Raw genomic sequence first — 6,530 nt, forward strand, 5'->3', positions numbered from 1 at the left:
TGAATCCAATAATCAAATGGTCTACTAGGAGAATATGGTGTTGGTAACAGAAACTATTTTGGAGATCACATGACAGAATTTTGCAAGAACAAACACTAATTTGTGGGAAATACCTTTTTCAACAACATAAATGGAGAGTGTACACATGGAACTCACTAGATAGAATACACAGGAATCAAATTAACTACATCTGACCAGCCACTCCTTGGAAGAAATGTTGGACAATCTACTTCTGTAGAAATATTGCCTCAAAAACCCAAGGAGGGGTCACTATGAGTTGAATCATGTCAATGGCAGTGAGTTTGGTTTTGGTTCTATGGGAAGAAAAAGGAGCTCTGGTGGCATAGTGGATAAGACATTTAGCTGCTAACCAGAAGTTCAGCAGTTCAAACCTACCTACTGCTCTGTAGAAGGAAGATGGGACAATCTACTTCTGCAGAGATTTACAGCCTCAAAAACCCAATGGGGTCACTATGACTCTCAATCAACTCAATGGCAGTGAGTTTGGTTTTGGTTTGGTATAGAAAGAGAATATATGGAATTCAACATCATAAGACAGGACAAGGCCAAGGTCTGACTGTGGAACAAACCCTCAATTGCTCATGTACAAGTTCAAGATGAAGCTGAAAAAGAATTATAACAAATCCATGAGAGCCAAAGTATGATCTTGATTATATCTCAGAGGAATTTATAAATGATTCAAGAACAGATTTGACTCATTGTTTTCTAATGACTAAACAACAGGCGAGTTGGGGGATGACATCAAGGACAAAGTACATGAAGAAAGCAAAAGGTCACTGGAGTAACAGGAAGCAAAGACCAAAATGAATGTCAGAAGAGACTCTGAAACTTGTTTTTGGATGCAGAGTACCTGAAGTGAATGGGAAAAATAATGGAGTGAAGAGCTGAACAGAAGATTTCAAAGGACAAGTCAAGAAGACAAAGTAAAGTACTATAATGAAATATGCAAAGAATTGGAGTTGAAAACAAAAAAGAAAGAATATATTAAACATTTCTCAAGCTCAAAGAACTGAAGAAAAATTCAAACCTTGAGTTACAATATTGGAGGAAGCTATGACAAAATATTAAACAACACAAAAATCAAAAGAAAATGGAAAGAATGCAGAGTCATGCTAACAAAAAGAAATGGCTGATATTCAACCATTTCAAGAAGTAGAATATGATCAAGAACCAATGATACTGAAAGAAGAAGTCCAAGGTGAACTGAAGGCATTGGCACAAAACTACAGCTCCAGTTTTTGATGGAATACCAATTAAAATGTTTCAACAAACAGATGAAGTGCTGGAAGGACTCACTCTTCTATGCTAAGAAATTTGGAATAAACCTACCTGACAAACTGAGTGGAAGAAATCCATATCTGTGCCCATTCCTGAGAAAAGTGATCCAACAGAATACAGAAATTATTAAGCAATATTATTTATATTACACTATTGAAATTTTTCTGAAAATAATTCAAAAATTATTGCAGAAGTATAACTACAGGGACCTGTCAGAAATTCAAGCTAGATTCAGAAGATGACATGGAATGAGGGATATCATTGCTGATGTCAGATGGATATTTACTGAGAGCCCAGTCTACCAGAAAGTTCTTTACCTGTGTTTTATTGGCTGTGCAAAGACCATTGATTGAGTAGCTCATAACAAATTATTGATAACATTGCGAAGAATGGAAATTCCAGAACACTTAATCATGTGCATAAGGAACAAGTATATATCCTTTCAGAATACTTATTCAATATATATGCTGGGCAAATAATGCAAGAAGCTGGACTATATAGAAAAGAACATGGCAGCTAGATTGGAGGAAGACTCTGATACGCAGATGACACAACTTGGCTTGCTGAAAGTGAGAGTACTTGAAGTGCATACTTACGAAGATCAAAGACTACAATCTTCAGTATGGATTACACCACAACATAAAGAAAACAAAAATTCTTACTACTAGACATCAGGACAAATGGAGTAAAGATTGAAGTTGTCAAGGCTTTCATTTTACTTGGTTCCACAATCAATATCCATGGAAATAGCCATCAGGAGATCAGATGACATATTGCATTGGACAAATCAAATACAGAAGACAACTTTAAAGTGTACCTGACCCAAGCTGTAGTGTTTTCAATTACCTAATATGTATGTGAAAGCTAGACAATGAATAAGGAAGACTGAAGAAGAACTGACGCTTTTGAATTTATCGAATTGAGGAAGATATTGTATATACCGTGGACTTCCTGAGAAATGAACAAATCAGTTTTGGAAGGAGTGCAGCCAGAATGCTCCTTCGAAGTAAAGATGGCAAGAGTTCATATCAAGTACTTTGTTATCATAAGGGCCAGTAACTGGAAAAGGACACCATGATAGGAAAATTAGATGGTCAAGCAAAAAAGAGGTAGATCCTCAAAAAGATGAATTGACACAGTGGCTGCAACAATTTGCTCAAAGAAAGTAATAATTGTGAGGATGGCAAAGGACCAGGCAGTGTTAAGGTCTTTGGCACATAGTTTCACTGTATATCAGAACCTACTTGTTAGCACCTAACATACATAACAACATTAGTATGTATTCTATAGTGTCTTCTTCCCCCAAAAAAATGTTAGATTTGAGATTCATCCACATTGATATAGATAGATAGGTAGATAGATAGATAGTAGACAGACAGACAGATAGATGTAGAGATAGATAGCTAGTAATATTCCATAATGACTACTGTATTAGGAATATAGTTGGAGGACATTATAAAAGGGAGTGCCATAAACATTTTTGAACAATTTTTTCCCCTATGTACATTTATTTATCTTTGCATATTCTTGGAAGTGGGATTGTAGAGTTAAAGAGTAATTGTAAATATAAAACCAAATTCACTGCCATCAAGTCGATTCCAACTCATTGTGACCTTTGTTGGGGTCCCAAGCCTACAAATCTTTATGCAAGTAGACTGCCTCATCATTCTTCCGTGGAGAGGCTGGTGGTTTTGATCCATAAACCCTTTAGTTTGCAGTCAAATACCTTAATCACTACACCACCAGAGTTCCTTAAACTGTAGTATGATAGTTAGAAACTGCAAACACTGCACACAAAGTAGGTGTGCAATTTTACATTCCTTTCAGGCTGCCTTTAGTAATGTATAGGATTGTCAGGTGATACACTTCTTTGTCACTTTTTGGAAATGTCACGTTTTTGTGTTTATTATTATATTTTTTTTTAATTTTATACTTTCTGGTTGTTTTATACTGGTATTACATTATGGTATTAAATTTAATTTCTCTAACGAATAGTAATGTAGATGGAAAATTTTATATGCTCGTTATTCATTCATGTCTTTTTTGAGAAGCTTATATAAATCTTTGAGTTGCTTTTTGTATTTATTCTTAATATAGACTAAATATGAATCTTTTATCACATGTGACAAGAAATTAGGAATGGAGAAATCAGAAATAATATCACTAAGACTCTGAGTAAGCTAATGGGAAAATACTGATTCTACCGACACCTTGTGCATAGTTTAATCTCAATACTTCAAGGGAATTTTAAGTTATTATGACGGAAGAGACTCAGGAAGAGGGTCTACAAATAAGCATTTTTGTATGTGGAATAATTTTTATAAGTTTCAAGGGAATGCTTTAATCAAGTGATGTAATTGCACTTGCAATAAAAAATATGAAGCGAAAACACTATTATTACTGCCACATTTCTGTCTCTGCAGAATTATTTTAGAAATGCATATAAAAATAAAAGAATTAATCTCTGAAAAATTACTAGGGAGACAGCTCTTTTGAAAACTCAATGTATTAAAATGAAACAACAAAAAAAGTGAGGGTGAATTAACTAGGTGCATATTTCATAAGTTAGAGGAATCTTGGGGTAATGTCAGAAAAATATAAGCTTCCATAATTCTAGTGTAAAGATGGAGAGAAAAAAAAATGACATAATAATCTCCAGGAATTATAAGATATTTAGGTTTTCCCAGTGTGGAGAGAACCATGTTATTCTCAGTGTGTAGATTCTGTAACGGTAGTTTTTGAAAAGAAGATGACCATTGATCTTCCACCTGTTACTTATCTGCATACTTATTCATATAAATTTTAAGTTTCACTTTGCTGTGTGTATGTTGATGCACTATAAGAAAGCAGATGAGCAGATTTTCTAAAAAAAAATTCTGTCTCATTTTTCTTAAAAGGAGCCCTGGTGGCGTAGTTGTTAAGTGCTTGGCTAATAATAGAAGGTGGCAGTTCAAACTTATCAGCATCTCCACAGGAGAAAGATGTGACAGTGGCTTCCCTAAAATTTACAGCCTTGAGAACCTTATGGGGCAGTTCTACTCTGTATTTGACAGTTACTAGTGCCTAAGGCACTTGACTTATAACCAGAAGGCTGGCGGTTCAAACCCACCAGACACTCCTCGGAAGGAAGGTTGGGCTAGTGATACTGCCTCAGAAACCTAAGGAGGGGTCGCTTTGAGTTGGGTCCTACTTGACGGCACATAACAACAAGGGCAACAAGTGTGTTTGATTGTTGTGTGTATGTGGGTAACTTTCTTATGCTTCCTCCTTCTCAAATTGCACTACACTTCAGAGTATCTCTGTCTGTCACTTTGGCTCCCTCTTTTTCATTTCCTGTTTCATTTCTATCTCTACCTCTACCATTCAATGAACTTGCAGAAATTGAGGGAGGATATATTATATAGTTTTCAGAAACAGGCACAACCTTACACAGACATTACTCCCAACTGCCAACACATGCACAGTATTATTCACTTTGAGTGACTCTAAATTACGCTACTCATTTTCTGACTTAATAACGCTCCTTCTATGTCTTGAAGTAAAAAAATCAATATTATGTGCTTAAGAGAAACATACATAAAATCCATCATTCACTCCATTACCATGTAGTATAATGTTTTATATACTTTTATGTTATATATTCTATTATAGTTGAGATGCCTTTATGCTTGTGTCATTTACCATATTAGATTTTAAGTTTCTTGCTTATGAGATCTTTATTGTTGATAATTCATACTCATCGTAATATCATCCACAAAATGGATGGACCATGAATACCTGCTAAATTGAATTAAATGTATGATATAGTTTTTTATTTTTTTTCCTCTTTGGGGCAAAATATATTTCAAGTGTTATGAAAGATACTCCAGATTGATTTATAGCCCATTATTACATAGTTGGCAGGTGATAATGCCAAAATTCCTGATCAAAGCTCTCCTTTCTCAAGCTGGTACCCTTTTCTCCCTTATGTCCAATGTTGCCTCATTAAAGACACATTTGTACAATTTAAAAGAAACTTGGCAGCATAGCTTATAAAGGTTATGGGAAGTTTGCAACAAAGAACTGGAAATTACAATCATTTGAATTATCTCAACATGTATGCAAGCAAACATGATGGAATCTACTGCAAAGGTCATCCAGCCTCCTACCATCTGGATGGTGTGGAGAAGTGTAGTATACTGGGAAATGGAATGGGATTCATCTGTTTCAAAGGAATCTAATTATATGATTTTTAATAATCTTACATAAACCTAAAGCCCAGACAAGATCAAACGTTCATCAGCATAATACCTAAATGTAAGGTAAATAAAACTAGAAAATTGATTTTGGAATTTAAAGCTTATAATTTGTAGTAAAATAATAATAATAATAAACAATACATTGACTCTAGTTCACCTTATGTTTTTGCCTAAGTTTATTGTGCTGTTAGAAATAACGATAAAATTTGTGGAAATTCCAGAAATATGAAATTTATAAGTTCAAGGACCATCTTTCTTCTGATCTAAATATAAATTAATATAAACAAAATTATGTTTCTTCCTTTAAAAATATGTTATAGGTCTGCTTTTCTGTGGAATTTATAAAATATTAACATTCAAGTTGTGATATAAGAGCCTTCCAACTGGCATCTCTATGACTGATGAGTAGTATAACTCTAGGAAAAATAAAATAAAATCACTGCAGTTCATCAGAATAATGGAAAGCAGCATTTTTCTGCTCTCTAGATATTTTCTTGTTTTGCCGAAGGAAATAATTTCCTTACATTAACAAAAAATATATAATATGGTTTATGGAGTGTTTTCCTCTAACACATTTGAAAAACAGAGAAAGGATAAGTTAACCTATAATTAAGAAAGATATAATTAACATGAAGATATATCTATATATCTGTATCTATCTATCTGTATAAATACACACGTGTGTGTGTGTGTGTGTGTGTGTGTGTGTGTGTGTGTGAAGGAGATCTGGTGGCATAGTGCCTAATGCATTTGAATGCTAACCAGAAAGCTGGCTATTCAAATCCACCAACTGCTCCTTGGAAGGAAGACTGGCAATCTTGTTGTTGTTAGGTGCCATTGAGTCATTTCCAACTCATAGAGACCCCATGCACAGCAGAAGGAAACACTGCCCGATCCCGCGCCAGCCCCACAATCCCTGCTATACTTAAGCCCATCATCGCAGCCACCATGTCAATCCATCTCATTGAAGGCCTCCCCCTCTTTCGTCGACCC

Source organism: Orycteropus afer, unplaced genomic scaffold (assembly GCF_000298275.1).
Source record: "Orycteropus afer afer isolate SDZICR_OR568_19922 unplaced genomic scaffold, OryAfe1.0 scaffold00554, whole genome shotgun sequence".
Classification (NCBI taxonomy): domain Eukaryota; kingdom Metazoa; phylum Chordata; class Mammalia; order Tubulidentata; family Orycteropodidae; genus Orycteropus; species Orycteropus afer.